General features: G+C 43.3%; 1 protein-coding gene across 5 annotated transcripts in view; it reads right to left on the reverse strand.

Moving 5' to 3' along the window:
* Nucleotides 1–12,692, reverse strand: part of LOC143908635 (uncharacterized) — a 189,369-nt gene that overhangs the window by 12,165 nt on the left and 164,512 nt on the right. The gene's annotated exons all lie outside the window — the stretch shown is intronic.

Below are 12,692 nucleotides of genomic sequence, written 5' to 3' on the forward strand. Positions count from 1 at the left end.
TTCTCCTCATAAAGATTAATATAAATCAAAGATTCTTTCATTTTCAAAATTAATTTCCTTTAAATTTTTTCATCTTTATCATTGTTTACTTAGATCTTTTTTATTATCTTTTTTATTCCTGGCTTAAAAAATTCGATCAACTTACCGTTAGTGTAAATTTATAACAGTTCGTAAAAAAACTACTTAAAACGCTTAAATTAATTAAATCGTTTATTCGATTGTTCGAATAGCCTTCTTTGTTACGGATCAAAATAATTTTTGCTAATTTAATGCAATCAAATTATAAGTTAACGCTACTCCAACTTTAATAAATAAAAGGAATTTTATTGTACACAGAGAGATAAGAAAATTGAATTATACGATCCAATTATAATTCATATATTATGTCGCGTCTTATGTCATATTATGTCAAAGTCAACAACTTAAATCAAATGCTTTTCAAATAGTGAGAATAATAGATGCGTCGTCCAAAAATATGTGACGGATCAATAGTACTCCTCTTTTTCGACAACATAAAACTCGAGCGCGGGGTGACCTTAGGAAGATCGCGATCCCTTTTCGCGAAATGCACGACGTTCGGGTGATGTCACTTGAAGAGGGAAAGGAGATCAAAGGAGCCGCGAGAGACGCTGCGGCGACGAGGGAGAACGAGAAGCTGCGACACGCGTCTGTCTTTTCCGAGGATGGCTCCAACGATTCGAATCACCGAGAATATTCCGCGAGAATAGTATGTAATCCACCGAAACCTATATACCGTGTGCTTCTAGGAGAAACAGAGAAAGGGGGAAAAGGGGGAGGGGGAGAGGGAGAGACAATCTGCGGCGAAAGCGTCGACAGAGCCCAAGAGTAGGAGGATGATGACGATAACGTCAGGTAAACAGGTGGTTGCTGCGAACAACGACGACGTCTACGACGTTTATAAACAAGGTATTAATTTCTTGACATATGCTCTTGTTCGAGAGCAAGCCGAATTAAATGTTTATTTTGGAATATGTATCTCTCGCGATTCTAATAGTTATCGACGACACTGATTATTTATTAGGCGAAAAATAGGACATTTCGCTCCACGGTATGAGATATGTATTTTGAAAATAACTCCGTGAGATATTGATTAATGATATTACGAGACTAAATGTTTCATAAATTTTAAATATTGCAGGAAGAAAACTAAAAGTATCAGTAAAATATGAATTATTGAGCGAACGTGTATACGTGTCTATGTGTGCGTCACAAAAATCTGGAACTCTTATTTCTGTACTTTATTAAGTTATTCCTTTTATAAAGTAGATCTTTTTTGATTAATGGAGATAACGTTAATCAATTAATAACTTTTATAATTCTGGATCTGGTATACAACTGGAGAAGTTAAGTAATGAGAAGAGCTTTTTATTATTATTTATTTATTTATTTATTTATTTATTTATTTTTATTTAATATTCCACAATACAGCGGCTTCTGAGTCACCGTATAAATTTTAATGGGAGACGTCAATAATGTGAGCTGCGCGGAGCTGCTTCAAAGCACCCCGGCTTGGAATTTCCAGTGCAGCGGGTTAAGTGAAAATGTACTTTTGATTGCCGGCTTTACGGTGGACAGAGGATAAGTACAAGGGATAAGCACAAAGGATAAGCGCTAGGGAATAAGTGCGAGCATGGGCGCCGCGCCGGAATTTTTTTCCCCCGACTTCCTTGCTTCTCTCCTCATGATTATTATTTCAATTATCTTGCTAATAGCGCACAGTAAAATTTCCCTGCCTCCATAACAAGAGTTTCATGAAAATTATAATGAAGCGGTATTTTCCAACCGGACTTTTTTTTCTCCTCTCGTGGCACCGTGGAAAAACCCAGGAAGAAGACCGTGTCTCGGCGCCCATGACCGCGCCGTGCAATTTCTGAAACGACAAGGGATAAGAAATAATTCCTGCGCTTCGTTACGTCCGCGCATTGCGAAGACGAGGAAACTGGCTTATAGCTTCCGGCAGGGTGACCATATTTTCCTGCAAGTAGGACAATAGCAACGGTAAAACCGAGAGACCATCCCCAGAATTGCAAACTCTATTCAATTAAATTATATGAGGATTAAAGTTAATTTAACTGATAAATTAAAGAAAAACCTCTCGCCTTCGCCTCTCGCCTTCGTGAACGTAGACAACGGCAGGTATATAAAGTGAAGAATCAATTTTCGATCTTTTCACACACATTCCTTTTCGCGTTCTTTCTGGAGCCTCTAGACTTCAAGGGCGGAATGTGTATGTCACTATAGCGCAAGTGCAGTCGTATTACGGCAATGCGTGACACGAATAATCGTGGGAGCCGTTGGATCACGTTGCAATGCGCGTCGAAACAAACGGTCGAATTCTCACGCGTGTCCACGCGTATTTACCCGCACAAAGGAAGTGCGTGCTACATCGAGAACCGAGTTATATATCGATACCGTGTCGTCCTTTTTTCCGTTCCTACTGTTACGTTCCATTCAAAACGAAACTTTCGCTCCAAATTCATTCGCAGAAGCCACGGTACTATGGTAAATCGAAACAATGTAAGAAATATTGCCTATATTGCAAACACGGTGCTTAACATATCAGAACTCATTTAAAAAACATCAATAAATAGAATATTGAATCACATTATAAGAGAAGATTATCAGAAGGATAATCAGAAATATTGCATAAAATTTAAAACATAAAGCTCTTTTATAAATAATGTGAGTATGAATTTTTGTACATTTTTTCACCAATCAGTTTTTGAATTTTTATAACAAGATTTTTTACATGGTTTCTAATGAGGAACTCGATACTGCATATATCAATTATTAACACAAAAATAACTATTGAAAATATTAAAAATTAAACAAATTTATGTTTAATATATAAAAAATATCATACTAAAAAAGAGCCTTGAAAGATTTGAAAAATATGGCCACGTTTCTTGCAATATTAAAATTTGCACCGCGATACACAAAATAGATAGACTTTTTTTATGTCACATCTCAAATTTTTTGTTTCAAGTGCTTCGCTGTATAAAATGCACATCATAGAGAATTACGCACTATTATGTATACAATTTTTACCATGACATAAAAAAATCTCAAGCTTTGTTATAAATGTTCTCAAAAACTGACCGGTGAGAAAAATTAAAAAAAAAATTAACATGCTGACATTTATAAAAGAGCTTATGTTTTATAAATTTAAATTTTATGCAATTCTCAACGTTTCTAATTTTCTTCAAAACCTCCTTAAATAGACGCCATTAAATAGTGTCTTTGATTTTCTGTTGTATTTTTTTTCCCTCGCTCCAGGAATAGTTGGCCAAATATTAGCTGAGCCGCTAATTTGCGGCGTCAGAGTTAATGCAATTGTCACGAATGATATTTCCGCGTTAAACGGGGATCGAATACGGTTTCGCTAACGGCATTATCGGTTTTTTGTCAGCAGAAATCTATTCCAATCGTAAACATAATTGATTGAATTATGCTCTCTGTATTCCAGAATTATCCTAGCTCTCGGTTGACATTTCGCTTTTAAGTAGCGACAAACACATTTGACATTCTCGTACATTAAATATGTGATATTTTTCTCACTGAAATAAGACGATTTAACGAAGATATTCCTTTATAATTCATACTGTTATTAAAACAAAAATAAAATTCGACATTTTTTAAAATAGATTTATGACTTACGACGATGCCAGACCAGTGAAATCCATCGGGCTTGCTCATTCGCGCCGTGGCTTTTTCACGCGAACGAACGCCTCGCAGCGTCGCGGCGCGACTCGACGCCGAGCAACTTCCTTAATAAATGTCCCCTGCGCCTGTTATTTTATTATAAAACTGCCGAGGCTGTGTGACGAAGCCCCCCCCAACCTTTAATATCCGGAGTACTTACGGGGATACGATTCGTCATTTTTTCCCGGCATTCTCGCCGTCGCGACGTCGGCGTCGCCTTGATTTAATATAAAATAATATGAGTGCCCGTACGTTCTCTCTGCCCGCTCGTATAAATTATATTAGCACTTTGTCCAGGCGTGTTTCGACGTATTCGTATAATTTCGCGTTGCGGAACGTAACTCTCGAAATTTAAATGACAAGTGACACGTCTCGATGCGAACCAGCTGTATTTTCGTACATTAAGTAATATACCGTCACTCGTCATTCTAAATGTCAGAGGAAGCTAATGAATTTCTGAAGATCGGTCAATCCCTTAAGTCATCTATATTAATACCACCGTCAAAATTATAATTATTATTGACATAGTCGTCAAATTAAATCGCAAACGTCACACTCGAGTTGCTTTCTTGGGTATGTCGATCGATTAAAATAATAGCGTGCTTTTGTGCAAAAACAGCGGCATAAGAAATCTCGTAGGAAATTAGTCCTAAGTATGCCGATGCGAGCGCGCGCGCGCAGCGCGATATATAGACGCGTTTACTTTTACAATCGCGTAACTCAACGCGACGTTGTACGCTCGACTCGAGTTTCTCTCCCGTTTTTTGGGAAGAGGATGGGGCGGAAAAAGAAAACCTTCGCGTGTTACGGCAGCGCGATGAAAGGTCCGGCTTTAACAAATTGCCTTTTAACGACCCGATACCGAGCGATTTCACCCTTTCCCCTCATCCCCCATGCATTCCGCAATGAGCCCCGCGTAACACGGACGGGGGGTTAATTTAACGTAAACTTTAGCCTTCCGCTGCATAAAATATGCGAACATAATGAATTTGATCGTACGCCCGGCCGGCCACGGCCACCGTCGCCGCCCTCCCTTTTCTCCTCTTTTTTTCATCTCTCTGGGGGATGAATTGTACACGGAAGGGTCAGCGTCCATTAATTTCCGCCGATTTAACCCTATTATCGAGGTGGTGCTGACCGTATCCAAACTCCGATACCGGCCACTTTCTTTCTCTCTCTGCCCCTCTCTCTCTCTCTCTCTCTCTCTCTCTCTCTCTCTCTCTCTCTCTACTCAACCAGGATTCTAAAAAATTCGTAAAATACGAGAGATTCGGCGTACCTTATTCGTAACCACACACGCCTGACTCCAACATTGTTCGCGAATATAAATTCTTGTTTTATTTTTATTCGAATAAAATGACGGCGTTAAATATAAAGAAGAAAAGGAGAAGGAGGGCAAGAGGCGAGCTCCATTACATTTTATATTGTACTTCTCAATCCGTGATACGCGAACCAAAGTTCCATCCCTTATCTGTTATTCGCGAATTTTTGCGCCCCAGTATCGCGCAGCTATATAAACTTTGATCCGTTTTTAAACCCCATTCTTTCTATTGTTCGTATACGACACACCGTTCGATATTCCGCGGAGAGAATAACTGATGCCGAATCGAATAGAATAAATAGATAATAACACTTACAAAGACGCAAACTGTTGTTCAGATCCGTCGACGTAATGTAGCCTGTAACAATAGCCGCCGTTATGTCTTGCAGTTCGCAGTAATGTGAAAAGTTACGTTAATTAAAAATTCCATCAGGGTAGGAACCGTTTACATCCCCGAGTATCGCTGTAATGCTTATTATCCTCTTATTAAGCGCGATTATATTATAACGGTAACGCGGATCTACGATCTTCGATATTTTTTCTCTTTTAAACACAAAAAGCTGAGACAAAAATAAATTTTATTACACGGCAACGGGGAAAAAATAATGGAGAGAAAGACAATGATCTCTTGAACTTGACGCGATTTTATCGCGCGGTATTTGTGATGCTGGGGTATTTGTGGGTTCTAACGACGTAACGCGATATCTCGTGGCACGACGCGACAAATTAAGCGACGCGTTTTAATGGCAAATGTCTGCGACGCGACTGCGGGTTTACGAAAATTGAGTCCTCCGAGTATACAACAATTACAGGCAAGCGTAACTGAATTACGACTGCTCGCGTGGAGAGAGATGCACTCGAAGACAGGAATACTTCAAGGCGAGAGACTGATGGCGGTACTTGACATCGCCGGAATTGTCCTCTCCCCCGAGTGTTCGCATCAAGCTCTCCTCCTTTTCCCTTTCCCCTAAGAGGCCCCGCGCCGGTCCCTTTTCCGGAATTCCAAATACACGGCGCGCCTGTTTCGCCGCGTTATTTATGGCCGTCGCGCGCCGAGGCTTGGCGGAAAATTAACGCGGTTGAGTGCGCCGTTAAAAAATGACCGCGGGATACCGGCAAGCGTCTTAACGAGGAAGAACGGTAACGAGAAAAATTTCGAACCCCGCGCGTGACGTTTGAAATCCCACGACATTTGCGGCGGCGGACGAGGCGGACGATTTCCTGTCGCGCGCGCGCGCGCAAGAAAAAGGTTAGTACAAGTGAAGTAATAATTCCCCGAGACTCTCTCCAGTTTGCTCTCCTCTCCTCGCTAAGAAATAGTTACGTTGCGCAATACGATGTCTGCACCATGCGTTTCAGTATAGCAGGCGGAATGTGGGTCGAAGGTTTCGAAAAACTTTCGCAATCTGCTTCCCCTTCAATGCGCTTCGATTCGCCAAGTTCGCGAAATTTCACGGCAGCGCTGATAAAAATTAACTGGTAATTTTCTACGTGACGATGAAGTGGCTGGATTTTTTTTTTCAGTTTGCAAAAGGAAGAAGATTTTTCTGCACTCTCGCTCTAAAGGAAAGAAAAAAAGAAGAGAGGAGAGAGAGAGAGAGAGAGAGAGAGAGAGAGAGAGAGAGAGAGAGAGAGAGAAAATAATAAACCTGCGAACGAAAGCGTGTTTTCATAAAAAATACAGACGGGATTATTCTTTCAATTGCCCTTTAAGTATAAATGCGCGCTTATCGCTGAAAAAGTAAGCCCGCTTGAAGATCGAGCGAAATCACTACGTAACGAGGAAGAAAGATGAGAGTAAAGCTCGTTTAAAAATGATGAAAACAGATTATAAATTGAGTTCGCCGCGCGCGCGCGCGCAGGCGAGATCCTAAATAAAAACGAGAATAATTTTTAGTCGGTAGGAAGAATAATGATGGCCTGGACAGTATGACACGAGCGCAGGTTGCATCGCGACAATTAAGAACAGAAAATAAACAAAAGCGCAGTGGACGGACGGATATATTAATAATCTCGTTGACGATTCGCAAAATATTGTACTTTCGTCGGCGTTACAAACGCGCTTAATTATAGGCGACGGTGACTCGTCGGTCGCCCATAATTAAGAAAAAGAAAAAAGGAATCCAGCCGCGTTGAGCAGGTGAATATATATGTATATAGCGACGATTGAGCGAAGTTCGAGTAATCTTTTCTCCCGTGCCGACATTTCAATCGCCCTTAAATTAATGCGACTTTCCGCGTCGTCTGCCTGCGGCGGCGGGCGCGGCGCCCGAAGGCCCGCGATATTTCATCAAATTACCTTTTCGTTGTCCGCGCGGGGGTCTCCCCGCGGTGCCGCCGCCGCCGCCACGTTATGCTCGATTTTTCCACGTCTTACGCAGCGCGCAGAATTAATGTGGCCGCTCGCGGTTAAATCAATCGGAATTCGCCCGCGCGCTTCTGCTCGCGAAGGATCGCATTTTACGTAGCCTCATCTCCTCTCTGTGTGCCGTTGACCCGCGCGTTTCCGCCATCTCGCCGGATATCCTCCGACAGGAGGGCCGCCGTCACCCGCCGCCATTTCACCGTGTGCTTTCTCTCTTATATATCCTTTTTTTTTTGTTTTAATCGCCTTACGTAACCGCGGTAGAATTACGGTGGTATTAAATCCGCCGTTGCACCGCCAGACATTCTCGCACTTCGCCGTCGAAAGGGCGCTCCTAAGAACCGTTTGACCTTTCCCCGCCGTAGCTTCTTTTTCTCTCCCGTCTCTTCCTCCTCCTCCTCCTCCTCCTCCTCCTCCTCCGCCCAACCTCCTCTTTTTTCTTTAATGCTCCTTACGCCGACGCGACGTCCTGCCGGGTATTAGGAATTAATGTACCGGCATGACCGTCTCAATCTTGCACTCCCTCTTCGCCTCTCCGCGACAGCGGATTCCGTAGCTTCTTCAACTTTAAAGAGCGCGACGAAGAGACGTTCTTCATTTTCAATTTATTAAACTTTAAATTATACCGTGAAGTTTATGAAATTTAGTTCCACACATACATACACACACAAAGGCGCTATATTCTTTTTCAAATATCCCTGGAAAGAATTATGTTCCTCCTGTCACCTCATTTTATATCGTCATGACAAAGCAAGGCCCTCTTCCACAGTATATTTGCGATCGATCACTGATTCTAGCTATATGATTGTATGGATTGATAACTTCCGGTCCGAGTTTTGTTTTGTATAGTCAATCTCCGTATACTCTCCTTTTCTATATAAAAAAAAAAAAAATAAATAAAAAAAAATGAAAAAAAATGAAATGTAACGCTATTGTCAACTTTTCAATTGCTGCGCGATGCACTTTAACAATATCTCTATACACGTTTTCACCACTCCTTCCCTCTCTATTTCACGACGTTACAAGGCCCCGAGTGCTGCTGCAACGGTATCCAGTGCGCCACGCCGGCCAGAGGTCGGCGGGCTATTCCGCGGAAGGAAACGGGACATCTTTTATTCCCGTACTCTGACATGAAAAGACACTTTTATTTTTGCAGACCGCTCCGGACCGCCCCGCCCCGTCTCGCCGCTAATTCTACCGTCTACAAAACTCTCTCGCGGGAATATCAATGCCGCGTTCGTACGAGAGCGCGGTTCACGGGCCCGAAATTCGAGGCGACTTACAATATGGATATCGCTCATACCTTTAAAGAATCTCTTCCCTTCCTCCCACGCTCGCTTCTTCCAATATTTTCCGTGTTCCTCTTCTAATCGTTCTGCGCGCGATTCAGCAAGTTACCAGTCAACCGGGCTCGAGAGAGCTCTCGCTTGACTGACAATCTGCTTTTGCGAGTTCTCTCGCGCCGCGATGCGATTCTTATTTGCCTGTCGCTCCCCCTGTTTCCGCGTTTTATCTCCCGGCGCGCGACGAAGCAGCCGAGACGTGTCAGAGGGGGCGACTTTCAATTTTAAGAGCATTTATTATTTTACAACTAATGAACAACGCGGGGAAGTTTCAACGCCCAAGTAATATTAAATCGTAGCACGATTATCGAAATAGTTTTCAATGCGCAAGAATTTCTCCCGATACATTTTGGAACTTATATACAAATGAGAATATTACGGGGATAAGATAAACGCAGATTAGAACCATTCTCTATTTCCAGCTTTCGCAGTAGTAATACGGAACACGAGCGAGCCATTTTCGTGGCGGAATCCCGGACCCGAGTAACGTCGGGCATCATAAAACGCTGAATCCAATCGCAATCTCGTCCCCACGGCTCCTTTTGCGGCGGACGAACGGGCGAAACGAACGCCGGGGCTCTCGCCGCTAATTCTGGTCCGTTTTCCCCCGGCTTTCCTTTATTAATCAACGTAAATAACCGCGAGGAATTACCGCGGCATTAGAAAGGCAGTTGCGTCCGCACGCACTCGACTCTCGCAAACCAACCTTCCGCGCGGCTCATCCTTTCCTCCCTCCCAACTCCTTGAATACACCGCGTCGTTCTCGTCCGCCCCGGCTTCTTCTCATCCCTCTTCTCTTTTCCGCTCCTTCTAATTTTTCCTCCTTTTCCCGCCGTCGTTCTTTTATACGACGTCTCTAGCTTCCAAGCACGGAAATCTACGTAGGATTAAACGCGCAACTTTTCCTCGCATAAAGGAGCACTTTTCCATGTATTTTCTTTTTCGCTCTCGTCCCCCCCTCCTCGTCTCTCCTTTCTCCTCTCTCTCTCTCTCTCTCTCTCTCTCTCTCTCTCTCTCTCTCTCTCTCGTGGACCGCCACTTGATTTTTACGGTTCCGCTTCGGCTTTTTTTATTTTTTCCCTCTAAGCTAACGTCGCGCCGCACCGAGTCGCCAATTAATATAGGATCACGGTTGGATTCATTATGGTAACGAGTCGGGTGAAAAAGTATCGCGAGGAGCCCGGCCTGTCGCTTCTCGTAGCCGTCCTTTGTCGTCGTCGTCGTCGTCGTCGACTTAATTAAAGACGTCACAGGGCTAAAGACTTTTATTGAGAAGCTTACGGCCACGTGAGGCGACGCTTATTAACTGCAAAACGGACGCTCTGATATCTGCATTGTATTTTTTTATCCTTCGCGCAACCCGCTCCATTGTAATCGAAGCCCCGGCAAAAAACAACAACGTATCGAAAATCAAATTTCATTGTTTATTTACAAGAAATATAAAAATAGCAAAGCTTGTATTTCGGAAAAATTCGTTTTTATTTGATGTCGTACGTTATATCTGTATCGAAGTAAGCGATTTATTTATTTTTCATGGAAATTGTCAATCAGTTGATCTCGCCGAATGAACTTTTCTAATTTTAACGGCAAAACGGGTCAGATGATCTCACCAGAACGAAGATATTATCGATCGACAGTCGAATGCGTTTTCGTGGAATTGCGAAAAAAAAGCAATTTCCTTCGCGAAACAATCGTTTCGTTGAGCCATGTAGGTTCAACTCGCGTTTTTTTTTTTTGAAAAATTTCCGCCCCCTTTTCTCTCTCGTTCTCTCATTCTCTCCTGTCTCCCTCGTCGAACCCTCGGAGCTTCGATGAAATATCGTACACGTTATTTTTTAACGGATGAACCGTAAGCTTCTCTCGCCTGACCGAGTACGCGACGTGAATACACGGCGAAATATTAACTGATTTTTTACCCCGCGCACCTGAGAGAAAAGGACGGGGGCGACTCCAAGTTCGCCGCGCCGCGCCGCGCCGGGAAAAGTTTCTCGAAATTTTCAGAGGCGCGCCCCCGCGCCGGGACCGCGAATAAACCCCGGCCCGGGGCGCAAAAAAAGGCCGTACACCACGGTTATTTATGTATGCCGGGTGCATTGTTCGAAAAAGAATTCTCCCTATATATTTCGTTATTATCGAGAAACTCGAAGTTATACTCGCGAATCTCATTGCGAAAACCGAGCACGGCCGAAAATATTATCATTCGCGGCTCTCAGCGGAAGTTCGCGCAGGTGAAATTTCAACGGCAGGCGAAAGAAACGAGATAAAAAAAATACCGTGCGCGATATTTATTCGCGCCGACCCCGGTTTTTTTCTTTTTTTGGGGGGGGGGAGATCCGGGACGCGCGAAGCTTTTCACATTGGGAATCTTGAAACATCGCAAAAACTATCGATCCTTAATGACTTTTATGACAATATTTTTCTAAAAGTGCCCAAAAATATTTAACGTGGCAAAAGTTGTATTTTACTGCGAGTAGCCGTCAGTTTTTCTAGAACAAAAATGTTAGCATTCTATATGTAATTATTCATTATTATATTTAAAAAATTACTATATGTGTGTTGAACGGTAAAATATATCTACTTTTAATAAACTAGGTAAATTATGTGTACACAATAGAAGAATCCGAGAAAAAAAATGGTCAGATGTAAAAATGCATTATTAGATATGAAAAGATCTAAATGTAATTTTATATGATTATGTATAATCAGATCCGCGAAATTATTTGGCGCGATATGATCTTATCTTTATATAATCATATTCGGTTTCACCTTATTATACTAACCATATTTTACTAATTTCTTTCTTGAAAAGATAAGATATAATAGTATTTTTTTATATATGTGTAATACAATAATATTTAATAACGCCGAAAGAATATATTCAGAAGAGAATTCGTGGTTTCTGCGCGGAGTCCCAAAATGCAAGCAGCGTCAGGGGAGAAAGCGACTTCTTATGCGGAGGACGACGACGAGACGGCAACGAAGAAGATTCGCTCAAAATTCGAAGCGGAAGACGACGGCACACGACGAAGTTACCTGCGGAAAATTCGGGCGCGTTTATTCACACGGCGAATTCGTTCCTCCGTGTATCCTATGCATCAGCAGCGGCGGCAGCGAGAACCAGGAAATTACCGAAAAGGTCGAGAGAGGAAACATGCGCACCCCAATGAGAAAGACAGAGAAGGAGAGAGAGAAAGAGAGACGAGAACGCGCAACCAAATATTATCATTTAGCGGGGAAGGTTCCCAAGTCGAAATTTCGCGGGGAACTAAGTCGAAATTGGTTTTTGTTCGTTACTCGCTCGCTCGCCTGCGTCGTCGTCATCATCGTTGCCGTCGTCGACGTCGAGCTCGACCTAATTAACGGCGCCGCCGAGTCGGAAGCGCGCACCGATTCTCTCTCTTTGGGGGCCAAAGCGCTTCCCCGCTGATAAAAGGGACGTTCCCCCCGAGCTCGCGCACTTATTCATTCGAGGGAGTAGTCACCGTCATCGTGTCACCCTGCGCCCCAGCTATACTACCGCCAACCGCCGCTAACCACCGTGTATATCGCACCCGTTACGCCATCGTCGCCGTTCTCCCGTTTCTGCTTGCCAAGTAGTCGTCATCGTTGTCGTCTCGCGTCGCAACGCGTGTACCGTCGCCGACTAAATTACGGAACGCAATCCGACCCCCCGCCGTTCCCGTTCAATATGCATGAGTTATCATTCGTAACGCGCGCTACCGAATGAATCATATATCCGCAGTACGGATAGCGCTGATGGCACTCGTTATTCCCCCTTTCACCCATTCTCGCCCCTCCCCCCGCCCTATACCGTCGGTACCTGTCACTCTCGTCACCCTCACAGCTGACTTTCCTCTTTTCGGTGTTTTACCCTCCCCCCTTCCCCTCCGGCCTACATACCGTCTCTATTCGTATAATATTTTAGTTATGATCGATTCAC

Source organism: Temnothorax americanus, unplaced genomic scaffold (assembly GCF_048541705.1).
Source record: "Temnothorax americanus isolate GAGA-0224 unplaced genomic scaffold, ASM4854170v1 Scaffold11, whole genome shotgun sequence".
NCBI classification, from domain to species: Eukaryota; Metazoa; Arthropoda; class Insecta; order Hymenoptera; family Formicidae; genus Temnothorax; species Temnothorax americanus.